This window comes from Nuphar pumila, chromosome 10 (genome assembly GCF_984573655.1).
Source record: "Nuphar pumila chromosome 10, dmNupPumi1.hap1.1, whole genome shotgun sequence".
Lineage (NCBI taxonomy): Eukaryota > Viridiplantae > Streptophyta > Magnoliopsida > Nymphaeales > Nymphaeaceae > Nuphar > Nuphar pumila.
Window position 1 is genome coordinate 99723901 of NC_143258.1, and position 27805 is coordinate 99751705.

At 36.8% G+C, this 27805-nt stretch overlaps 1 protein-coding gene across 2 annotated transcripts in view; it reads right to left on the reverse strand.

Annotated features, from left to right (window-relative positions):
• The window catches only part of LOC149827556 (uncharacterized), a 53965-nt gene extending 45401 nt beyond the window's left edge, over positions 1–8564 (reverse strand). For both annotated transcript variants that reach the window (XM_090019481.1, XM_090019480.1), the window contains exon 1: positions 8304–8564. The gene's annotated coding sequence lies outside the window, so the exon portion shown is untranslated. The remainder of the gene's footprint in view (positions 1–8303) is intronic.
• Positions 8565–27805: the final 19241 nt, after the last annotated feature.

Consider the following 27805-nt stretch of genomic DNA (forward strand, 5'->3'; position numbering starts at 1 on the left):
CTTCGCTTGAGTCAGTTAGTTTGTTGCTTGTGTAGTATACAAATATACTCATGGTGTACATAGGTTGTTGATCCTAGACTAGGACACGCCAAACAGTAGTGGTTTGGCTTGGTGGGGTGGTCGAGCAAACTAAACCGGCTAGTCAAAGGGCACACTTTAAGTTTTTATGGGGTCTCTCTCAGGGTTACCGGAAGCGCCATAGTACATGCAGAAGTGCGCTTCCCCCAAGCGCGTTTCGGAAGCGCAAAACGTGGTGCTTCCGAAACGTGTTGGGAAACGCCAAAAATTTGAGAAGCGAACTTCCCATTTAGGGGAAGCGTGCTTCCTAATTTAGGGAAGGCTCGCTTTCCCTTATTTTTCCATTTTCTGTGTTTTTATTTTTATTTTTATTTTTTTCTCTTTTCTCGCTTCCCCCTCGCTTTCGAGACGGTTCCTGGCTCGCTTCTAAGTCATTCCGCGCTTCTTGCTTCCTACAATTTTGGAAGTGCCTCGCTTCCCGCTCCCGCTTCCCCGACTGGCAACTCTCTCTCTCTCTCTCATTGGCATTGGCCAGATGGGGAACCATCGGGCATTCTCCTAGTTGGTGACCTAAGGATAGATGCCCTATTTGAATAGTGAATATATGCTCAATGAGATCCAACAACCGCACAGATGTAACTTGCCCAAATTTGATTGGTCTCTCCATTGTCATCGACAACGATATGACCTATTACCATTCCATGATTCCAACAACAGAGGTGTTCCAAATCACCATATTTTGTTAGGCTTTAAACCAAATTCATGATCGAGACACATCTCTCGACTATATATTTTATTTATTCTATGGACACATTTGCAAGTAGAAAAGAAAAGTATAGCGCTACCTCCAACAAAGTGGTTAAAATTTGTTTTCTCAGGACCAAGAGAGGAGAGCATTTTCACATGAATATTTTCTCATATGGGAAAATAGATGGAAAAATGCATTCTTTTGTTATTTTTCTTTGATAAAATGAATCACATGTTTGTAATGCATTAAAGAACTTTCTGATTTGAGGAAAAATGGTCCACTTTCTAAAGTAAGAAAGTGTTTCTTAGGGCTTGTGTGCCCCACAAGTATGCACATAAAGCCTCAAACAACTCAGTTGGGGAGCCAAGGCGTATCTTACAATTGGTGGACACTAAATGTTTGATAAAAAACCTGAAAGTGGACCAAAGTTTGTTTAATAAACTATCTGAATTGGAAATGTGTTCTTAAATGGCAGGTGTGCTAATCATCATCATGAAAATGCATATTTATGGCAATTCAGCATATAGGATATGAAGTTATGTGATGTGGGTGCCACTGAAAAGCCATAATAAGTGTGCCAACAGAGTGCTGCGCCAAGTATACTAGTTGGTGCTAGACATGGCCAACAAGGAATCAAGTGCATTCACCAAGCACTCAACCACTTTTGGCCAATTTTTATAATTAGTCAACATTCACTAGCTAATTTTGTCATCCATTTGAAACTGTACCCTTGCTTTTGTGCTTGACAGAAATATAACTTACAAGACGTATTACATTTAAGACTAGAATGTATATCCTAGATGCATGCTTCTAGGATCCATACATGGATTACTATGTGCTGCACAACATGTATCAACCTAACAGGAGATTCTCTGTATATGAAAAAGTTGTTGCAAATTATACCAAAGTTCTTATGAGACATAAATCAATTCTATAAGGTGTCAATGCTTGTTATAGGACCACCATTGGAGCATGTTCCCACCTCTCATACATGTGTCAATTTGTCAACCTTATAAGCGAGGTTTAGAGTGTAATTATGATCTAGACAAAAGGTTCATACTTCTTACCATGTTGCACAGACACTTCATCTAAACGAAATATTTGCACTGACAACTACACACTACTACACCTCATGAATGCAATCAGACCGTGGTGAATGGTTCACACATTCCTAACTTCATGTATGTTTCTTTATGATTCCTTTACTTTTTAGTTGCCTTTTCCGGATTGATTTGATAACAATTGTAGCTCTCATTGATAACGAGTCTTGACTTGATAAATACGAATTTTGCATCTTGAACACTATATAACATATATGATATTCAAATCATTAAATGTATATGGTCCGATTCTCCATAAAGTTGCTCTACCAGCATCATCTATTAATGTCATTCTGATTTCCCATGTTTGTGTTCTTATATCTTCTTAGGAACTTTATGTGTTTTACATTTGACAGCCTTATGTTTTTTTATACCAAAATATATACATACATATATATATATATACGGGTTAATATTTGGTGCCTTTGAAGGCACCAAATTATATGGAACTATTGAGCTGAAAATCATACACTTTAGTTTCTTTTTTTTTGTAAATTAATCTTATGTATGTGATCTACGATGTTTGTTTAATGAGAAATGAGTTTTGAATCATATGATTGTGACACATATGGAGGTTTTTTAAGGGCTTCAAAAATAAACGGTCTACAATGCACTAAAATTTCATGACTCAAAAGATCATCATTTTTTTATCGAAATAACATGATCTGAGGCTTGATTCTTAGCAAACAAACCATACTGACACATTTATGTGGTCAGATTGAGTTGATAAAGTTTGATCTTATGATTTTTAACTCAATAGTTTCACATAAGTTGGTGACTTCAAAGGCGCCAAATATTAACCATATATATATAGGAACGGGAGTAGCAGTGGACGAGTTTTTCGTCCACTATTAGTCGGAAGTGCGCACATTATATGAGAAAATCCCCTATTAGTGACACGACTACCGCTAAAGGTTTTTTTTTTGCCCAGCTCTTTAGCGCTAAAGCGGCCTTTTGCATACATGCGGGCACATTGTAGCGCATCCAACATTGCTGGCATCCACCATTACGCTGCTCTCCAAATATATATATATATATATATATAGAGAGAGAGAGAGAGTGGTAGCTGCGCAACAGTGCAAAAGACGCTAAAAACACTAATAACTGTTTTAGCGGCGGGTTTTACCGCCGCTAAAGGTCACAGTTTCTGCTGTGAGCTTTAGTGGCAGCCGAGAACCGCTACTAAAAGGGTTTTTTGCATTTTTTAGGCTGTTTCAGCATTTTTTGTGAAAAAAAAAACAGTGTCCATCACTCCTGTGATGGACTCTCAGCGTCGTTACACTCAGGGTTGCACATCTCTCTCTCTCTCTCTCTCTCTCTCTCTCTCTCTCTCTCTCTCTCTCTCTCTCTCTCTCTCTCTCTCTCTCTCTCTCTCTCTATATATATATATATATATATATATATATATATAGAGAGAGAGAGAGAGAGAGAGTTACGATAATATGAGAACTAGAAATATAGGCATTTTCAACACTTTTTTGCAAATTCAACCATGTGAATGTGCTTGGCATGGTGATTTTGCTAGGAACCAACCATTGGATCACGTATTTTCGATGAAAAATGTCATTTTTGAATGCTTGAATATTTATGAAGATTATGAACCTCGTTTATGCATCAAAATTGGATGATTCAAGAGCGGGTTCTTATAAAACCAAGCATGTAGATCACATCCGTACAGTTAGATTCAAGAGCAAAGAATAAAAAATCCAGTTCTCATTATATATATATATATATATATATATATGCACACACACACACACACACAGATGAATGCATCATAGGATGCCACAGGCGTCAGACGAGGTTAGAGCGCGTCAAAAAAAATTGCAAAAAGAACCCTTTAGCAGCGGTTCCTGACTGCCGCTAAAGACCTGGTTTCCGCACAGGTCTTTAGCGGCAGTCAAGACTTCCACTAAAGAATCACAAAAACACAAAAAAAATATGTCCAGCTGATCAGGTATATATATGTATATATATAGGATCCCTGGAATATGTAAACCAGCAAACTCTGTTTACCGGATGGACCACGGAGGGCCGTCCGATCAACTCAGATCGGATGGCCCTCATATTATCAGGTTATCTTTTGAGCAGATTTCCTTTTGTACGCAAATCCCCCTTCCTTTCCCATGTCAACTTAGCCCCAGCGCTCACCCCTATGCCCTTTCATTATGACAATCCTCAGCCCCTAGCACGCGTCCCCAAAGTCTCCTCTATTATGTTTCACACACAGAGAAACCCACCTGCATGCACAAGCTCCTCCATTAGGCTCCTCCATTGGACATCTATTCGGGCAGAGAGAGAGAGACCCACCTTCACGCACTTCCATTACGCTCATGCATTGTGCATCTCTTCACGCATGGAGAGATACCCACCTTCACGGACAACTCCCTTCATTGTGCATCTCGTCAGGAAGAGAGAGATACCCACCTTCACGCACAACCCTCATCCATTGTGCATCTCTTCACCAGAGAGATATACCCACCTTGGCATGTCATTGACTATTCGGATTGGAATTTTTTGTGCAGCATGTTGTTCATGGCCTCCACTCATTAGGTGGTTGTGGGAAGCTTTATTGTTAAACAAAATAAGCCCTGTCCAAGACCACCTCTACTCAACCATGAGCCTTCATCTGCAACACCACAAAAGTCCAACTTAAGTGCAGCTACACCAGCAGGTCTGCCATCAAGAGAGGTGATGAGCACACCATCTGGGTGTCCTGGTAGCCTACTTAACCACAACGTCAGCACTGGCAGTGACACCAACCAACAACTTCCAACGATGCCTTCATGTTCATCTACCGGCTGGCCAGTGTCTCGGTCGGCCAGTAATCACAGGCATGAATGTAACATATGATGGAATATCATATTGACAAGGTTTTCAGACCCCGATCGAAGGCTCTGATTTTATTAGAGATTGATTCAGAAGACTAATAGGGTAGTTTCTGTAGGGCCTGAGAGAGGTAGGGTGAGAAATTATTCCATTGTCCAAGCTCTCTATATTGTTTTAACTCACTTAACTGTTGCTTCCCATAAGGGTGTAGAGGCATTGCCTGTTTAGGATACGTTTTGTTTTTTGTAATTTTATCTGTTGATTGATTCTCTTATTGTACCACTGTTCTTGAGGGATAAAGTTTGTGTGTGTTTTATATCTGCATCAATTGGCTTTTCTTTCAGCCATTATCATTTTATGGCGTCGGTATTCTGCTCTTTGGATCACCACAAATATGGACTGAAGAGGAAGTTATGTAGTCTGTGGATGGTCTAAACCGTGAAAATGTGGTTGAGGCTTGTTAGTGGTTTTAGCTGGTCTCTACATGAAATGAAATTCATTCATAGAATTTCATTGAGTTGCAAATGAATACAAAGGATGTTAACGAGAGTCAATAGCATGAATTTTTTTAGCTTGGATGCCAAATCACCTGAACTCATCTAGTTAGACTCGGTTGCCATAGTGCCTATTTCTGTGTATCCAAATTCCTTTTATTTTGACAATAAAATATTCAAGACAATTTACTGGAAATTTTCAAGAATAATTTTGAGAAGCAATAATAAATTCTACATTTAACCCCACCAATTACCACAAATATATCGAGAATTACCCTAAATTGTACCATGCTTTCTAGTAGAAACCACTTGTTTTTCAATATTTCATTGGTATTTTCTTGGATCCAGAATTATGGATATGATATGCACAACATATTTAATCGTAAACATGTTTTGAATTGTCTAATTGTGTCATCAAAGAGAATTTTTAAGAGCTTTAAAAATCAATCATCTACAATTCACCAAAATTGTAATATTAAAAAAAGAATCACATTTGTACATCCAAAAAGATGGGTTTATTTGTACTATGTGAAGTATGCTGGACACGTTTATGAGTTCAAGATTAGATAAAGCTCACAACCACTACTTTCTACAAGTATGGTACAGTCAAGTGGACCAAATACAATACCCAATATTGAGATCTTAAAACCAATGGGGGGCTCTGCTTGTCTCGCAGGAGCAGTTAGTGCACGTCACCTTGTGTGTGACATTGCAAGTTGTTTTTTCAATGGTATGGTTGTATAACTGGTAGGGGTCTGCCTAACCCCAGCTTTCTTTGTCGAAAACAGGAAAAAAAATATTGAGATCTTAAATATACAAGACCGAATATGTCTGAAGTGTTTTTTCCGGATATTAATCCTTTAAGTGAAATCCAAATGCAGATTCAGATTGGATTTAGTTCCGTTCAATCGGATTTGAATTCAGGTCAGGTTTGGATCAGCATCTTAAGTCAAATCTGGAGTTGATCTAATTAAAATCAGACCCAAATGCATTTTTTTACATATAAATAACTTATTTTTGTTCTATTTTTTTCAGATCTAGTATTACAATATGTATTTTGAATTCGGATTCAATCTAAGCTTCAGATTCAGATCCGGAATCAAATCTACCATTTGCATTTTAAATTTGGATCTGACAAGATCCGATCCGATCCGAATCCAACCCATTTACACCCCTAAGTCACATTTGATGTGGAATATGAACAGGCCTCCCTGTTTGGGTTGGCTGAATGCTATTTGCACTATTCCCCCAGCTCGGTTATGGAAAAAAAATGTTGATGTGATGGCACATTATGGAACAGAAATAGATCAGTGGTATTGCTCTGAATAATAATGTTGATGTATTTAATCAATTAATCCATAGACCTCAGAATTGAAATGTATTGCTCATGATAAAAACTTCAGAGTTTAATAAAAATACATTTTACATATCCATAGGGCTCTGAAACAAAAAACTTTACAACAACAAGAGCAAAACGAAAACCTCCACTCTGAAGAATAAATGTAGAAATTTTCTGCTTCAAAGATGAAAAATGTGATGAACCACAAACTCTTTATGACTGGAGAAGGATATCTCACTGTGGACGTCAGGATAATAGCAAATCCCCCTCCTCGGTTTCACTCAATGCCAGCATCGATCTACCCATTAGATACCAACCATGATGCTAAAAGCTTAAGAGTCGCTATCATATGATTTTATAAGCTCCAGATTTAGTGATGCAACGAATGCATTCAATATTCTTTACCCTGAGAAACCGCACTCTTTACCCTATGACAGCCCCAAACAACTCACTTCTCCTTATCCTGTAGAGAGAGAATGATCTTCTTGGTTTGTGGGATCCTCTGATTCAACAATATAGATGGTTGGAAGAGATAACACACCTCTTGTTTGTTGAGTCGGCTGTTCAGCAGTAGAGATGATTGGAAGAGGGGAGGGGAGGAAAAGACAGAATAAAAAAGGGCACAAAACAGAATTGTAGTGAGGGAATGGGAAGCTGGAGATGATTGGGAGAGGAGACGGCGATGTGGGAAAGAGGGCGCAAAACGAGAGGGGAAGGGAAGAGCTGGTGGTGTGAAGACAGGGAAAAGGTCTGCTGCAGTCAAATTTGTCAGACATGAAATCATGAGTTTGACTATGTGAGAGAGCGATGGGTACCTGATAAAATGAGGGCCGCCAGATGAGTTGATCGGATAGCCCTCTGTAGTCCAAGAGGTAAACAGGGTTCCCTGGTTTACACATTCCAGGGATCATATATATATATATATATATATATATATATATATATATATATATATATATATATATATATATATATATATATATATATGAGTTCTTGGTACCATATTCATCATTCGTTTTCAAACCAGAAAGTTACCATATCATATGATGGTTAAAGGAGATGTTTGTACAAACCTACTCTAGCGTGGTCCGGTGTAGGATGAACTTAGATTATGATAATGGAGTTGATTCCATGATGATAAGTTCAAAATTTTGCTTATTTTCATTTTTGCTGGAATGAGTCTACTAGTTCTTTTATTTTAGTTCAGTCAGTAACAGTGTTCTTAAAGTGAAAATAGAACCTATAAGCTAAAAAACGGTAACTTGAACAATTGTAATAATTGAATTCATTGATTTTCCAGGTACAATAAATGTCTAATTGAGCTCATTGATCTTTCAGGTCAATACAAGTGATGAACATTCCAATGAAGTAGCAGTACATATTCAATGCCAACAAATTCCAGAACCACCATCTGAAGAAAAATTTCTAAACCAAAAACACTAATCTCCAAAAAAAAGTCAAACTATGAAAATAACGATGATTATGCTCATTATAGTGAACAAGCATAGCCTAATAAGAAGATGGCAAACTACCCTAATAAGAAACCGCTTGATCTATCGCAATAATGTTTCGATCAAAGATTACACATATAATCAATATAAAAAAACTAACAAAAACGCAAATGCGATCCACCCTCAAATTTCTGAAACGAAAATCAAACTGAAAGCCATAAAAGATCAACACGAAATCCCTAAAAGTTAAAACCCTAAAAAACAAAATAATTCCCTACAAAGAAAATGAAAGAAAGAGGAGATGACGACATGGTTACCACTTACCCGTTTCTTCTCGCCGGAAATGGTAATGGCGGGAGGGCGGATCCACACCTTCACTCCTTTGGGCCTTTAGCTCTGATACGTTAACACAGAGAGGGGCAGTCTCAGAGGCAACACTACTATGGTCACCGCGTCGGCGCCGGCGCCTCGCCGGCGGTGGAATCCTAGGAGGGCGACGGGCGACGGGCGACGGGCGACAGGAGGATGGCAAAGACTAGAGCCCACAATGGAAGAGCGCACAAGAGGGCTTAGGGTAACGCGTCGAGGAGCAGGGCCGGGGGGAAGGCCCGTATTTTTTAAGTTTTGATTTTTTTTATGCTCATGACTAGTGTCAACTGGTCAGATGTAATCCGACATCTGACCCGAATCCGAATCCATGTAGTCGGATTTGATCGCCAAATTCAGATCCGATTAATAATCGGATCCAGAATCGATATTGAATTTTTTATCTGGATCCGAATCCAGATCTGATAAAAGTCTGAATTCGATTATGTGTAAGTATTGGATTTTTAGATAGTCAGGTCCAGATTCAGTTTTAACTATCTAAAACTCTCAACTCTGATTAGGTCAGACTTGGAAGTGCTGACATCCAACCAAAGTCTGACCCGTTTACATCCTTAACCATAAGAACCCGACTCGAGCCAAGACCAATACCCAAGCTCGACCCTATAATTTATCTTGGTAATCCGGCTTAAGTCCAACTCTTATGGGGCTGGAACATAGTGACAAATATTGAGAGATTTATGAAAATCTTGCAATAATATCACAAGAAATTGTCTTAAAGTTTAAAACGGCAATTTCTCACGAGATTTATGAAAAAACATAAATACCACGATTTAAACGCAATATTTACGTTTTAAACGGTTATTTATCATGAACAAAACATGTATTTTTATTTTTTAATAATTTTTATTAATATTTTCTTATAATAATTACTTTTTATATTTTTAAAATTTATTTTTTATCGTCGATATTTGGCCAAAAAAAATGGGAGATTTATGAAAAAATTTCAAATTCTTGCCATTTTTTTTACGTTTGTCACTATGGCTGGAACCCGGCTCGATGTCCATCCTTAGGAGTAGGGCAGCTCGAGTCAAACCTTCCTGCCCTCTCCTTAATGAAGAAGATGAAGGATGAGGCTCTCTCTCTCCGGCAAACGTTTTTCTTAGGGTTTCCTGGTGTACACCAAGACGAGATGGAGGGAAGAAACGGGGGAAGGGGGAGGTGTTTTTGAGCTGGGCTGGGTTCAAGTCCGACCTGGCCCGCGCTGGCCCGCGCAACAACTGGCGTAGGGGGGGGCACCAGTGCCCACACCCCTACACCTGACTCGGGCCACCCATGTGACATGAGCTCAAGGCCATGTGGGCGCGAGCCTTTGGGGTCTTAATCATCATCAATCTTTATGTCTAAATATCACATTAGCTAAGGTAAGCTCATAGAGTTTTACATTGTCAGGACAGCGACTCTTAAGTATAGCAGGCAAAGCCAGCACGGTTAGGTCTCTCATCTTGGAGGTGGGTTGTCCATGTAAATATCACATTAGCTATGGATTTGAATCCAAGTTTGTGACGTTTCAAGACGGGCTAAGTCGTGGTAAAATGTTGGGGTTCATACATAAGTTGGAGCTTAGATGCCTTGAACCAACTGGGTCACACAAAAATAGGTCAGATAGAGCCAACATCACGGTCGAACCTGTCCGATGGAATTACTTTTTCAGCATTTGAATTCATGGCAGTATTGTTCTACCTTTGTAAGCGTGAGAGCTAGAAAAAGCCAAATAAGATGTTTGAAAGTTATACTTAGCCTTGTCCTCTAAAATTAGGGATGTAAAAGGTTCCGATTAGAGTCGGATCTTACCAAGTCCAACTTAATCAGGTTGGGCCTATTCTTATTCAGATTTTAATGAAAAACATAAAGATAAAAACCAAAACCCTGATCCAACAAGCCTAAAACCCAGTATTTACACTTAATCGGACTGGGTTTTAGTCGAATTCGGGTCTTAGTTGGGTTGGGTTTCAGTTTGAATGCAAAACTTAATACCAAACCCAGATCCAAATATTAATTGAATCCACGTGGCTACTAAAGCCGCTTAATGAACTTGGATTTGGGTCGGATATCGGGTAGCACCCGGTTAAATCCCTAGCTAAAATATCTGAAGGAGGTCTTTTATGCAGACAAGTACATGCCTCATTGCTGTGAAATTCCCATGACATTTGTATTTTCAAGGACCTATCTTTTCTCAAGGTTAGATGTAAGGGTGTCAACGGGTACCCGGACCAAACGCTATAGGATCCGGGTATGGTGATAAATAAGAAGGCCCGATTAAGACCCAAGTCCGGACCCGAAGGTCCGATTAATACATGGATTCGGGTATATAACAAGGGTTGTGATAAGTAGCATTCAATTTTTCATGATCTTTCTACGATAGACATGACCATGTGTAGGAGCAAATCATACGACATTTAGAGGGAAAAAAAACAAAATAGGAAATCAAACACATCTATATTAGTATATGTACATTTTTTGGCAAAAGAACTAACAAACTGGGTTTCATCTAAACGGGTAAAACATTGGCCTTCCATAGAATTGGGATGAGATGCCAAGCCTAGTTGGAGCTTGACTCGAACCGATCACATGCAGGAATTGTTCAAGCTTGGCTCCAGATTGAACAACGAGTTAGATCCAGCCTAAGCTCAGCACAAACTCGGCTTAGTGTGCAGCCCTATACACAATTTAAAAAACACCAACTCAAATATCTGATTGTGAGCACATAAAAAATCACAATAAATTGCTCCAAAATCATTATATACAGCGATAAAACATGTGAAAGCTTGAGATATGAGAATCCACCATCAACCTTTGGTTTGTAAATCAAGATTATTGTCACTTTTCTTTTTCTATAATTATATGAAAAATGATACTATTGTACGACAAATATGACGTATTTTCCCAAATGCTCTAAATTTTTTGAAATCTGTCAATTATCTTCCCGGATAAACGTAAAATCGCAAATACCATAGTAAAATTACATATTTAATATTAAGTCATGGAAAACCATACGGACCTTTCTTCTCTTTTGTCACTTAAATCTATGTTCATACCTATTTTTTGTTGTTTCCATGAAACGCTAGAAAACAAGTTTTATGAACTTTCTTATGAACGTGACTTTGCAAATATCTTAGTAAAACCACATATTTTATATTAAAGTTGATGGATACTATGTGAACCTTCTTTTTGTAACCCACACTTAAATGCATATTCACAAGTCTTTTTTTTGTGGTCCTCACGAAACACAAAAATATAATATATGCAAACCTCTTTTAATATAACTTTGCAATACCAAAGTAAAATCACATATTCTATAAGAAGCTCACATATCTAATTATGCAAAAAGATGCAAATATGTTACTAATTATGCAAATATCTGGTACTTATAGAATGCAATGTTCTTTAATGTTTATGTTTTTTTGTGGCATAAAAAATGAGTGTTCACACTTTTATGCTATTTTTGTATTTTTAAGGGTTTCTTTGTAGTCCCCAACTTGCTTGATATTGTGCAAAAATTTGATGACTTTTTCAGCAACTATTTTTTTGTCACTCTTTCTCAACTATTCATCAATGACACTTTACCGGTGCATTCCGACGAGATTGCGGCATCCTTCACATTGTCTTCACCGGTTAGGTCAAAATGTGAGTTTCATATAAACAATGTATATATATGCATATTATTTTATTTTCATTCTGAACATTTTTTTTCTATAAAAATGAGCATTATTTAGGTCCATGAATATTTGTGTGTGCTTGTTTGCTTGTCCTATATTTTATTTAATATTTTTTACATGATTTATCATTTAAGGTTTACCATGTTGTAGATAATTTATGTTTGTTTGCTTATCCTTTACTTGACTTTCAGTGATTTTATGTTGGTGTAATGGGATCAGGGTTGACTGCGTTGGTTTAATGCATATTTGTGTTCTGCATAGATAGTTAATGATGACCTCAATATTTGTTAAACTATATTATTGTTCATTGATGATCGTATCTAGAGGTATTTAGTGATCTTAAAAAATATTAGCTATAAGGAATTTGTGACTATATTGTCTCATAAAACCGAATATAGTGAGTAGTTAGTCAACCTCCAATATACTTATTCTCCAAAGTTATGTGATGAGCAGATGTTGGTAAATGTTTTTTTACAATTATCTAAAAGCGATATTATTTAGTGGTGATGTTTACGTAATGGTTCACATAGTGCAACAAGAAGCACTTGAAACATCCCAAATAGTGAACGATGTTGATGTCCCAAACATGCAACTGTCACAAACAATGAATGTTAGTAATGTTGTACACATTGAGGGTATGTAGTTGACCGAACCAATTAGGAATATAGATGTTACGTAAGGATGCAACTGTTTCAAAACTTATAGTTGATTAAATTTTTCATGTTTAATAAGTTTAAATTTGTTAAGCTTTATGAATTGTCAAACTTAAGTATATAAATTATGAGTTTTGTCATTATTGGTAAAAAAATATAAATATTGAATTATAACTGAAAAATGATGGATTTGCGATTTTATGGAACTCCGCAAATAATTATTGTGAACAATAACCAATAGTTGCGTTTTTTTAGAATTCCACAATAAATAATAAGAAAATTGTGATCTTCTTTTAATATATATGAATTTACTCTCTTATTAGTAACATATTTGTGTGTCTCTACATAATTAGATATTCAATCTTCTTATAAAATATGTGATTTTACTCTATTATTTGTGAAATTATGGTTAAAGAATGTTCACGAGTTATATTTATGTGTTTCGTAAGGACCACAAAAAACAAGGTGCGAGTATACATTTAAGTGAGAGTTACAGAAACAAGGTTCGCACGATATTCAACGATCTTATAAAATATGAGATTTTACTCCTTTATTAGTAAGATATTTGTGTCTTTCTATACAATTAGATATGTGATATTCTTATAAAATATGTGATTTTACTATGTTATTTATAAAGTTTTGAATAAAGAAGGTTTACATGAGTTATATTTGTGTGCTTCATGAGGACCGCAAAAAACAATGTGTGAATATACATTTAAGTGAGGGTTACAGAAAGGAGGTTTGCACGGTATCCAAAAACTTTGCAAAAAATAATGTGCAAATATACATTTAAGTGAGGATTACAAAAAATAAGCATACTCATACATTGCATTCATTCAAAACTAAACAAGCTCATACAATTGCATTCATTTAATTTATTCAAAAAATGAACCTGGTCATATATTGTATTCATTAAAAAATAAATATGCTCATATACTACATTAATTTAATTTATTAAAAAATAAATCTACCCATACATTACATTCATTTTATTCATTTAAAAATTAGATCTGCTTGTATATTGCATTCATTAAATTTATTACAAAATGAACTGGCTCATACATTGCATTCATTTTATTCATTTAAAAATTAGATATGCGTATACATTGCATTCATTGCATTTATTACAAAATGAACTAGCTCATACATTACATTCATTTCATTCACTTAAAAAATGAATTTTTTCATACATTGCATTCATTTTATTCATTCAAAAAATAAACTTCTTTATACATTACATTAAATTTATTCATTAAAAAAACAAATATGCTCATATATTTTATTCGTTCAAAAATATGTCTTGCTTATACATTAAGTTCATTCTATTACATTGTTAACTAATCAACTGCAATTGCTAACCATCCATTGCTTTTCTATCCCACCCATACCATATGATTGAATTTTGACTTACTAGACGTCTTGCGTGAATTCATGAACTGGATTCCACATCATTAACCTCCCTTATGAGTATAAGTCGAGCATACTGTATGTGTGACACCAAAACCATGTGTTATAATCGAGTAAAAAATGTTTCTTGTACAAGACTTTTAACTATTTGTTTAACTTCGCAACAAATGACTTCTTTTTCAACTTTAAAGCAAGCAATTAAGTAAATGATGCTACTAAATAACATTTATTGTATATCATTATCGTCCAAAATATTTATCTGGTTATCTATGTCGGCGAATAACCACACCGAAAGCTCAATAACTTTTTTGCATAAAAGCTTTTACGAGACATCAAAGAAAAAAAAACGTTAAAGCTATTGTATTTGAAAGCTAATATAGATTTTAAATTAGTGTTACAGGTACAATAGTATACTTCAACTCTCTCAAAAGCCATTCATAACTGTCACAAGAAAATAGTTGCATGAACAAGGCAAAAAAAGTTGGTCATGGAGCAGGAATGATGCTGCATAATAAAAGATACAATTCTTCAGCAAAATAAGTAACTCATGCCAATGTTTAAAAACAAAAAACTAATTCAAGCCACTATTTCAAAAAAAAAACAAGTTCAGTTGTTAAAGATGTGCTTACTGAAAAAACTCATTGTCGTTGATTTTTCGTCGATGAAGTGCCACTGATGAATCGCCACCTACAATTCACCAAAAATTGTTGTTGGAGGGATAGAAAATGGCCTTGGGTGAAAAAAACCTAGTTTTAAACAATAAAGGTCACATTTAATGATTGTCCAAAAATCTGCTAATAAGGAAATTCGCATTGTATTCATCTATAAACTTGCGATGTATAAGAAAATTCGCAAATTACTTAAGAAATCCGCATAAAAAGAGCAAATTCACAATGGCATGATTTATGAACTTAGTACCTAATTTGCAGACTTTATTTATGAGCGTGAACTTCATGGAAAGTGGGGGTTATAGAAAGGATAAAGAAGGTTTGCACGTATCCAAAAAAATTCAGTATAAAATATGTGATTTAATTTACTAAGGTATTTGCAAAGTTATAATCACAAGGAGATTCACAAAACTTGTTTTTACAGACTTCATGAAGACTGCAAAAAAAAAAGTACTAACATATATTTAAGTGTCACTTAAATAAAAGAGAAAGAAGGTTCTCATGATATGAGATTTTGCTAAGGTATTTAAGATTTCATGATTAACAGAAAAAATGCATAAATAACATAATTTACTGTGCACTTTTTTAGGACTGCAACACAATATGTGTGAATATACATTTAAGTGTGGTCTTGCCTTAATTGACTAGCAGATTGATATATCACATGAACTTCGTGAGGTTCACTTGTGCAAAAGAGTAAAAGGTCCCAAAAAGTTTTTATTTGCAGTTTTGGACAATGGGCAGATTTCAAAAATTTTAGGGCATTTGGAAAAACTCATCATATTTGTACACTATTATTTTTCATTAATTATATGTGGTTTACTTGGTATGCCAATATTTTTTAGAGAATTCAACGAGCTGTTTCATCATGTATAGGTTAACCTTAGGAGAAAATCTTCACCCAAGCCATCAGCAATTGCGACCATTATTTTTCTTATATAGAAAAAAAAATGAAGTTGATGGAGAAGATGAACATTATGATAATATCATCAAGACAAAGACATAGTAAGTGTTTACAGGATATCAATATCTTCCAATATGGTACTTGTGCTTGATTGGTCCTCGCAACACGAATAATAATGAGAATCGCTCTCTTTTAAACTCGCAGTTGCTCGCTAAATGTTGCTAGCACTCTGTTCTATTCAGTGGCCAAATTCATGTTTGCAATGTTTGACATGGTCACTTAGGAGGCCACAATTGGATAACCAGCTGCAAAACTTGGGTTTTAAGAAACTAGGTTTTGCCTATAACAAAGTTTTTGGCAAACTTTGGTAGCAAAAAACTTGCAATTTTGGTTGTTTGGTTGACAAAAACCTTGATTTTCTAAGTTTTTCAAGTTTTCAGTTAGAAAAATTAAAAATAAAGAGATAATAAAAGAAAATTGACCTACAGTCATTTTCTGGCCACACACTGGCAAAAAAATGTTTTGAAGGATACCATCTTTTTTTTTTGAAAGGTAAGTTGGGGTTGGGCTGGCCCCTACCAGAACAACATCCGCCCCATGTGGCAGAAGGATTCGATCCTGAGCCTTCAGCTTGACACAGGACCCCACTTACCATATGTGATATCACCTCGGTGATTGGAAGGATACCATCTTTGCTGGACGGTAGGGTTGGCAAAACTTGACACGACCCACCAACCCGCCTCTTAGGCGGGTTCGGATTTGGCCTAAATGGGTTCGTGTCATAAACGGGTCGACCCGCCTAACCCGTTTATTAAATGGGTCGGGTTCGTGTTAGGGGTATGCCAACCCGCCAACCCGGCTGACCCGATTAATAAATGGGTTAGGCGGGCGGGTCAACCCGTTTACCCGAACCCGACCCGCCAAACCTCCCGCCAACCTGTTTACCCGACCCCAACCCGCCCGCTAACCCACCAACCCGTTTACCCGACCAAACCTGTTTATTAAACGGGTTAACTTTGTCGTTTCGGGTTACCCGTTTAATAAATGGGTCGGGTTCGTGTTTGCCACAGTCGACCCGTTTAATAAACAGGTCGGGTTCGTGTTGAGGTATGCTGACCCGCCGACCCGACCCACCAACCTGACCCGATTGCCACCCCTAGTGGACGGTAGTAATCTGATAATCTTATGGCCAGTGGGTGACCAGAAAATGGCCAAACAAAAATAAAGGGTAACCATTTTTTTGGCCACCTACTGCGCGTAATATGGTTGGGTTTCACTAACCATGGTTGGTGTCGGTCAGGCATTTTCTGACATGTATGTATTTGGCAAGAAAACGTCCTTGGTTACCAATGGGGGCTTCGCTTGTCTGGTAGAAGCAGCTAGTGCATGTCACCTTGTGTTGAGATGTTACAGGTTCAAAACTCAATGGTATAGTAGTATAACTGGTAGGGGTCTGCTTAACCCCAGCTTGCCTTTCAGAAAAAGAAAATGTCCATGGTTAATGTAAGAACCCCAGAAAGAAAAGGCTTGTTTAACCATTTTCTAGCCATCTATATAGCCTGGAAAATGGACGAGCTAGCAGCCATGTCCATTGGTGTCAGCCCGACCATACTTTAGCATATCACCAACAAATTGGTAACATCAAGTACCGGATAATGGGGCCCGGAGGGGGCAGCTCCTCCTCATGCCCTGATAAACGTGGTTTGGCAAAGTGAAAAAACTGCCCTTGGCATGTTTGTTACAAACCTGGCTTCCAAAACCAAGTTTTTGCCATCCAAAAGAAGTCAAAAACCTAGTTGTATTTTTGTAATTAGGGGTGTCAAAGTGTTGGGTTTGATTCGGACCCACGTGGAACCAGACACGGCCCTGACTTTCGAGTATGGTATCAGGTTCAAACTTGGGTCTAATAGGACCCATCATAAGAGAAACCATACCCAGACCCGATAAGAACTACATGAGTCAGACCGGGCAATATCCGGTAAAATAAATTTTTTTTGTCATTTTTACATTGAAAATTTATGGATCTTAATCAGAACTCAGGTCAGGCTCGGGTCTGGTACAAAATTTCACAAACTATATCTGGCTCCATGTATTAATCAGACCTTTGGGTCCGGACCCGGGTCTTCTAATTTATCACCATACCCGAACCCTATAGGGTCTGGTATGGGTCGAGTCTGGGTAAACCCAACCCGTTGACACCCCAAATTGTAACTAGGCTTTCACCCAAAACCAGGTTTTGTCACCCAAACAGCTCCCTAGAGATGAAAAACTGAGAAGATTGTTGTTTGCTTTAGTTTGAAATTAACTTGAGCACTGTGTCCGCTGTCTGAATTGAGACATGCTAACATGCAAACAATAGTTAAAACAAACGATGAAGTTCATAAGGTGAGCCCTTGATTCAAATATGACCTGCAGTTGCCTACACTGAATAACATGCATATTTTGAAGGGGTGGAGCATCCCCCTTCTCATATATATATATAACAGAATGTCAATCTAGATGTTCATTGCAATAAATAGTGGAATTATACCTTGATATGAACCTGAAACTAAAGGACATGAATGATACAAAATACAAACTCTCCTTATTGATAATGATGCAATCCAACTACTTGATCATATCCTCAAAAGTTCATTGACAGTATTTATACACACAACATATAAAAAAATCTATTCAAGTTTAGCTACATAAAAAATGATTAAAAAATTAAGTATCATATGTTCAAAATACATTCAAGAGAGAGAGAGGGAGACGTCTTATAGTTATGAGATCACAAACGAGGACAACAACACCCCATCCCTGCAAGAAGTGACATGGTCAAAAATGTCAAATATATTAAAAGAATACATGAACTATATGAACACATGTAAGTAATAAGAATGAGTCAAAATACACAACAATGTCAAGTTTCTTACTTGTGAAGAAGATGTTGAACTTTGTACAACCTAAATATAGATTGTTGCGGGCATCACCCATTAAGTCTTGAAGGGGTCTTTATTTGCATCATCATCTGGAGATGGATCCAATGTTGTCCTCGTATTAACGCCATTTAACATTTTTTTGACTGGATCATGAACCTCTATCGTATCCTTGCTCTCATCATGATATACATGCACTGCATTTACGTGGGTTTGGGCCACACTTACATGGAACTGAAAATATTCTAGACTGAAACCACATCCAATCAAGTGTATTTTGATCAGTCATAAAACTTTAAATTTTTTATTGTTATAGGCCTGACATGGGCATCACATCCTACCAACGAAATTAACATGAGCACGTGACACTTCAAGGAATCGATCAATTTCAGAAGTATAAAGTTCAAAACTTCTATCGAGAATGTGTATCCACGATTGATATATATTCATAGACGACAACACCACTATATTCAACAAGAGAATCTTTGATAAATAGAATATATGTAAGTTCAGTTATATATATATATAACATTAATATTCTAAGTAAAATCAAGCAGTCATTATTCATGAATTCGTGTTTAATAGTAATTTGAAAAAACACAAAAAAAAACTAAAACCCTAATTAAATACTCATGTTATTTGCAAGAATCCAAATCAATACCCTAAATCTTAAAAAACATCGTGCACTTATGCTAATTATAAATCCCTTAATATTCTAATAAAAAACAAGCCTTGATTACATGCATAATGATAATAAAAAAACACAATAAACCCTAATTCCTACAAACATCATGAATTATGCATTTATGATAATTAATAAAAAAACAAAATCCGACGTCGGGTGGAGGGTGGCCAAAATTCCTAGTAGATAAATGGCATTTGGATCAATATCTTGAAACCAGGAGCCTTGAACTACAACTGGTTTAATCATTTTGGAAAGCATAACTACTACATGGTATTCAACCAAGTAACATGAAAAATCAAGAAGATTCACTAGAATTATGCTTTTGGGCATTTACTCAAACATTTGGCTGGCATAACCTAATCTCATCATCAATCATCAAGATGCAATGACCAAATATACCCAAATTACAAGATCAATGAAACAAAGAATACGAAAAAAAAACATTTAACAAATAAGCATTGATTGATCTTTACCATCAAAAGTGGAATAACCAAGTAATAAGACCACCAACATTCTCACATAATACACCAAGCAAACAATGAACCAACTTAATACATACAAAATCTTGAAGAAATGACTTATCAAAAAGAACAAATTAACCAAATCAACTTATAAACACTTAATATTCTAAGTAAAATCAAGCATTCATTATTTATGAATTCATGTTTAATAGTAATTAGAAAAAACACAAAAAAAAAACTAAAACCCTAAATCCTAACAAACTTCACTCATAGATATATTAATTAAAAAAATAATACCCTAAAATTCTAACTAAACTCAAGCATGAAATCATGGAATCGTGTTTAATGTTGATTGAGAAAGAAATACAAAAAATACCTATGAAGGTGAACTGGCGGGCGAAAAATTAGAGAGAAAGAGAGAGGGATTCAAGTGAGAGAGAAATAAAGAGGGATGGAGGGGATGGTCGACGGGTGGAGGGTTAGAGAGAGATTAGAGAGAGAGAGAGAGAGAGAGATAGAGGGATCTAGATGAGGGAGGGGATGGCCGGTGGCGGCTCTGTGGAAGGTGGCCAAAATCCGACATCGAGTAGAGGCGACCGACAATTTGGCGGGTAGAGAGTTAGAGAGAGAGATCACTGAGAGGGAGAAATATGAAAAAAGCCCATAAGACCCCTTTATAAACTCTATAAAGGTGACATAATTATCATCATTATAGACTAAAACCCTATAACGCAATGTAACTATCGTCATTATTGATCTATAACAACAATATTTTTTGGCTATTAAATATAGTCGTAAAGTGTTTTAACAACAATATCTAACAATTAAGTAATCTCACTTTATTTATGAACTCCATAATGGTGACATAACTGTCATCGTTATAAATTAAATCCCTATAACGGTAATGTAATTGTCGTCGTTATAGAGTAAAATCTATAACACCGAGATCCATATCTCGTTGTTATTGATCTATAACAGCAATAAATTTTTGCCATTAAATATAGTTGTACATAAAGTGTTTTAACAACAATATGTAATGGTTATATAATATCGCAGTTATACATATATATATCTCTTTAACAACGAGATGTGTGCAAGGACAAAGGCATTCCAGGGGATATCCAGCTTACCATTATGGATCTGCTAATATCGATGAGTTTTATGACTGTAGTAGAATAACAACAGTGAGATATTTATGTCCCTGCTATTGTCTAACAATTAACGGTGACAAAAATGTCACTGTTATTGCGATATCAATAGCGAAGAGAATTTGTCTAGCTGAAAAAGAGTTGCCACTATTCACCTTCATCCTTGTAGTGTTAATAAGATACGTTGCCGTGTTGGTCAATCCTGCCAACCTATGATCACTACTACATGGGTGGTTTTCTCTTATTCTCGAAATTAGAAGTTATGAATTCTTCTATCATTACAAAAGATAAGTTTTTGCTTCAATAATACCTCAGATAGAAAAAAAAACATACTTAAACATGAAGATAAGGTCAGAGATGGACAAAATAGAAGGATAATTTCAAATGGGCATAACTTGTGAAGATGTCGATGCTGCAGGCAAAGAACAGTTGCTACCAAGTGAAAAGCTTATTCAGGGGATTATAAGGCCACTAGAATCATTTCGGTTAGTTGGAATCATGAATCACTCTTACGCCAACCAAAATTCCAACAAGATATGCTACTATCTTTTAAGCTAGTGAGAACCAAACTCCATTCTTTTATTCAAAAAAGAAACTTGAGTATTGCCTCTTGTTTCGAGTAAAGTCTGATATATTTCACTTATAGTTATAATGGTTTCTTAATGTTAGAGATAATGTTCCAGATAGTTTGGTCATCCCAACAGTTTCTCTATTGGAGTCTCAAGTTAGAGTCCAGTTGAAGAAGAAGACTGCAAAGGCTTCAAATGAAGATCACGATAAGCCTAATGAAGTTCACGATAAGGCTGTTTTGATAAGAGCCCAAAAATCGTCTATGGTCTAGCCAGATTTATCCAAACCAAAATATTATGATAGAATTGTTAAAACTCCAACCAAGATTAGTGATTCTAATCCTATGGCTACTCTTACTATTTTGGACTCTCAATGTAACACATATAGAGACGATAAGAGAAGAACCTCTATTCATGTTTTTTGAATAGAGAGAAATTATTGCGTACGTAGGTGATTATTGAACCACGTTAAATCGACTATGTATTTGTGTGAGTTTATTGGGTGTGCTTGATTCATATTATCGTGTGAGAGTGTTCGTTCTATGGTATCAGAGCCATAAAGATTTTCATCGATGACAACCTCACCCTCGTCCACCAATAATATTCAATAGCCCAGAAGCCAGTCAGAAGCTTCATGTAATCTCAATATGATTTTACCTTAACCAAAATTTTAATCCGAGCTTCATCATTTTTTGACTACCAAATTAACGATCGATAATTATTTATTATGGGAATCACAATTTCTTTCCATCTTAAAATCGTATGACCTTACTGGTCTCGTTGATAAATCTAAGCCATGTCCATTGAAATTGAAAATGGACTCAGAAGAGATCAATCTAGATTTTATATTATGGCATCGTCAAGACCAAGTTCTACTTAGTTGGATTCTATCATCGCTATCTGAATTAGTCCACACTCATGTTATGAGACTCTCCACGTTCTATGAGGTTTGAAACTCTTTGAAACTCGCTTATGCTGCCCAGTCTCGAACCCAAATTATGCAGTTGAAAAATCGACTATTTGAATTAAAGAATGGTTCTCAAAGTATCAAGGAATATATACAAGATGTGAAAAGAATTTTGCATCAACTAGCTATTGCTATTGCTATTGCTACCAAGCTAATCTCTAAAGATGATTTGATGGCCCATATTTTTCGTGGCCTATCTTCTGAATTCAATTCATTCCCTATGGCCATCACTACTCGTATCAAACCTATTACACTTAATGAACTTCATGGACTGTTGTTGATTCATGAAGCACAATTAAGTGAGAATGAGCAAGTTTCTGATATGACCATGCCCATGGTCAATCTTACTACCTGTCAAAATCCAAATCAAAAATTGAATTGGTGGGGTGGTTATAGAGGCAAGAATAACAATGAAAATTGTGGTAGCTATAGAGAACGAAATAGAGGATATTCTCCAAGCTCTAATCAAGCTCAAAGTGAACAAAACTGTGGAAGTAATGTGAATCAATCAAATAGAGTAGTTTGTCAAGCATGTGACAAACCAGGACACACGGCAAGGAAGTATTTTCAATATGCCTTGCTCTATCAATCGAACTCTCTGCAAGCCTATCATGCTGCCACTGTGATGTACGTTGATGATTTCTGGTACCCTAACTCTGGCGCGACTCACCATGTCACCAATGATATTAGCAACATGTCTCTACACTCTGAATATTAGGGCAATGATACTCTGAAAGTCGGCAATGACTCAAATTTGCAAATCTATAATGTTGGTATGGTTCATTTTCCTAAAGCTTCCTTTCTTCTCAAAGATGTATTACATGTTCCTCATATCATGAAGAATTTGATATCGGTCAATGAATTGACTAGAGATAATAACTTATTTGTTGAGTTTCATCATGATTATTGTTATATCAAGGACAAGGCTTTGGGGAGGCTTCTAGCCAGCGAAAAGAATGATGGAAGCCTTTATCTGGTTTTCCATCCAGCAGGACGGAATAAAGAAGAAATGGTGGGTAAATGTGCTATGTCTGATCAATGGCATCAACGCCTTGGTCATCCTTCTTCCAAAATTGTTCAACATGTGCTTCGTCGATTTTATTTACCTTTTCAAAAACGATTTGAGAATAAAGTTTGTGAGGCATGTCAAATTGGCAAGAGTCATAACTTGCCTTTTGTTTCTTATTCTTATCGAGTCTCTCAACCTTTAGATTTAATATGTTTTGATGTTTGGGGACCAACCCCTATTCCTTCAATTAATAATGAACGTTATTATATCAGTTTTATTGATGCATATTCTCGATATTGTTGGATTTATATGATACATCAAAAATCACAAGTGTTTGATGTTTTTAAGCAATTCAAGATACATGCTGAGAATGTTTGTTATGGTAATATTAAATTTCTTCATACTGATTGGGCCACCGGGTCTCTTGCCCTCACACACATAAACAAAATGACAACGCTGAATGCATGCAAACATCGCCACATTGTCGATGTTGGCCTAATGCTCATGGCCCACGTTGGAGTTCCCTTGAAATTTTGGCCTTATGATTTTCAAAATGCAGTTTATCCCATCAATCGACTCCCGTCGTCCACCATTTCTCATAAAACTCCTTTAGAACTTCTTTTTAAAAATCCTGCTGATTACAATTTTTTGCGTATTTTTTGTTGTTCTTGTTTTTTTGCCTCCACCCTTGTCGCCATTATAAGCTTGATGCTTGCTCCACCCTTTGCACGTTCTTGGGTTATACTCTCCATCACAAGGGCTATGTGTGTCTCAACATGACTACTTTCGAACTTTTTATCTCATGGCATGTTGTCTTGGATGAATCCCGATTTCCTTTCTCCCAAACCAGCCATCCCTCTATGGTCCCCTCCTCGGTCTCTATGCCTCCTTCTCCTATTTCTATTGCCATACCTCATCCAACAACCCCTCTTCCTACTTCTGATTCTACTTCCTTCTCTCCACCCTCCCTTCCCCTACCGGATCCTGTGGTCTCACCATCCTCTCCCTCTCCCTTTTTTCCTATCGATCATGTGTCTACTGAACCAATGTCTTATCCCTCTCTAGAACTGGTTCGTACCCATCACATGATTACGCGAACCATGTATGGCACTCACAAACCCAAACTTTACCTCTCCACTAAACACTCTCTTCCCATTGCACTTCTTTCTGAATTAACCCAGGATGTAGAACCTACCTCCTTCACCATAGCCAATCAAGATCTACGGTGGTGGTAAGCTATGTACTCAGAGTTTAATGCACTGATAAAAAAATGGTACTTGGGTTCTTGTACGTCCTGCTCAACATCATGTTATTGGATGCAAGTGGTTTTATAAAATTAAAAGATAGTCGGATGATTGCCTCAAATGCTTCAAAGCTCGTCTCGTCACCAAAGAATTTAGTCAACAAGAGGGCGTGGATTATTTTGAATCTTTCCGTCCGGTGGTTAAACCCGTCACTATTCGTATTATTCTTGCTCTAGCAACTGGATACAATTGGCCGATCCGACAACTCGATGTTCAAAATGCTTTTCTTCATAGTGTTTTAAATGAAGAAGTCTATATGGTGCAACCTCCTGACTTTCAAGATCCTTGGTTTTCTCATTATGTGTGCAAGTTGCAACGAGGTTTATATGGCCTTAAACAACTCCACACGCATAGTATCACCAACTTAGCACTTTTCCCTTGGACATGGGCTTCGTTGGTTCCCGGATGGATACGTCTCTTTTTATTCTCCAGAACTCTTCTGTCATTATTTTTGTTTTAATCTATGTGGACGATATCATCATGACCAACAACTCTCCTCCTACCATTCGTTCTCTTATATCTGACATGGGCCATGACTTTGCTCTCAAGGACTTGGGGCCGCTCCATTTTTTTCTATGCGTTAAAGTTCTCTCTCTTTCCAATGGGTTGCTTCTATGTCAACACAAGTATGTTTTGGAGCTTCACACTCGGACTAACATGCTTTGCGCCAAACCAGTATCTTCGCCTATGACCACTAATCTTTTCTTGTCTGCTTTCAGTGGTATTGCTTTTGAAGACCCCACACTCTATAACAAAATTGTGGGAGCATTGTAATATATTACCTTGACTCGCCCTGATGTTTCCTTTATAGTGAATAAAGTGTGTCAGTTCATGCATCGACCCACTATTGATCATTTGCAGATCGTAAAGCGTATATTGCGCTATCTCAAGTCCACAATTTCCTATGGGTTAAATATGACTCGTTCCCCTAATTTTGACCTCTCAGTGTACACGGATGCGAACTGGGATGGTTGCTCAATGATCAAAAATCTACAAGTGGTTATGCATTGTTCATTGGTCCAAATTTGATATTCTGGAGTTTCAAGAAGCAAACTATTGTCTCTCACTCGAGCACCAAAGTTGAATATCATGCTCTCTCCAACTCTACTGCCAAAGTCACTTGGGTTAGATATCTTCTTCATTAACTGGGGTTTTCTAGTCCTCCCCCAATTATCCAGTGTGACAACATTGGTGCCATGTACCTTGCCTCTTACTCGGTTTTTCATTCCCGCTCCAAACACATTGAAATCGATGTTCACTTTGTTCGTGACAAAGAGCCAAGAAGGAGTTACAAGTCCAATATTTGCATACTCATGATTAACTTGTTGATCTATTCACCAAATCTTTGTCGTCTCAGCGATTTTCTCTGTTGCGATTCAAACTCAATATGCAAGAAAGCCCATTGTGTTTGCGGGGGACTATTAGAGATAATGTTCGAGATAGTTCGGTCATCCCAACGGTTTCTCTATTAGACTCTCAAGTCAGAGTCCAGTTGAAGAAGAAGACAACTAAGGCTTCAAATGAAGATCACGATAAGCCTAATGAAGTTCATGATAAGGTTGTTTTGATAAGAGCCCAGGAACCGTCTATGGTCCAACCGGATTTATCCAAACCAAAAAATTATGATAGAATTGTTAAAACTCCAGCCAAGATTAGTGATTCTAATCCTAAGGCTACTCTTACTATTTTGGACTCTCAATGTAACACATATAAAGACGATAAGAGGAGAACCTCTATTCACACTTTCTAAATAAAGAGAAATTATCGTGGATGTAGGTGATTATCGAACCACGTTAAATTGACTTTGTATTTGTATGAGTTTATTTGGTGTATTTGATTCATATTATCATGTGAGAGTGGTTCATTTTACTTAATTAAATCATACAAGGTTGAGAAATTTCTTAATTGGATGTCGACATTAGAAATGTAATTGGATCTTAGAAGTTTATTTTTTTTTAATAATTTAAGGGCCCCTAAATCATCGATGGCATATTGACTTGCCTCCAGTTGTAAAACCCTTAAGGTCCCCTTTGCCCACCGGGGAGTTCACCCAGCTTTCGATTTTCATTACCTAATCAAGGTCATCTTATGGATTTATGACACTGTTCGGCAAGAGGGAATGGCTTATTCCCATGGATCTAGTTGTCACAGGCCTATTTCTTCAATAAGCTAGTGCGGCGCGATGGTCCTTCCTTACTGCCGCAAGCCTTTCGGTTGTTCGCTTGTCGCTTGTGGAAGCTTAGATAACTCAGAGTGCAAGAGAGCGAAAAAATAGAGAGGGGGAAAATTGCAATCACTTAAAGTAATCACAACGAGGGTGAACAAAAGAAAGCTCAACGCATTTGCATTCATTAATAATTTTTCCCACATGCGCATTACAGTTTAGATCTACGAACTGACCCTTATTTATCAACCTGAACCAAAGTGCATGGGCGACACTGATAAAGTTACAAGTGACACAACACTTACATCAAGACTCAACCGAAGCAAAACAGACTCTAGACACAACTGTACAAAGTAGGTCACAAGGGAACACTAGCTATGCCAAGTAAAAATTTTCAGCAAAGGAAAGTACTGCCTTTGAACTAACCTTTCCATAGCTAGCAATCAAAGAAAGTAAGAATTTCACTTTAGTATAGCAAATATGCCTCACGTAATTTTGCAGGGACAAATATACATAAACTCAAGAAAAATCTATGAAATTTATATATGATCAATTCAACAAAATCACAGCTACCCCAAAAAGTATGAAAATTTTATTTTAATTAAAGATGCTATATTTGTCGATTAATTAAAGAAATACCAAATGCTAGATTCATTTAGCAAAGTTTCAAGCCTATAATAATGCCTAGTTCTGCACTTGTTTTGACACAAAGCCTATTGTAAGCCTATAGAAATAATGGTAACGCTCCCAGTTTGCAAAAAGCTCTGACCTTGGTCATGGAAGTAGTTGGCTAGTCATGGCCAGTTATGTTTGTCGCTCTTTTAGTCAAAACTGCAACAAAAATGATTGTGATAGGCAAGCTGGGCTAGACTAGGGGTGGGCATTGGGCCCGACCCGCTAATAGATCGGGCTGGCCCGTTTACTAA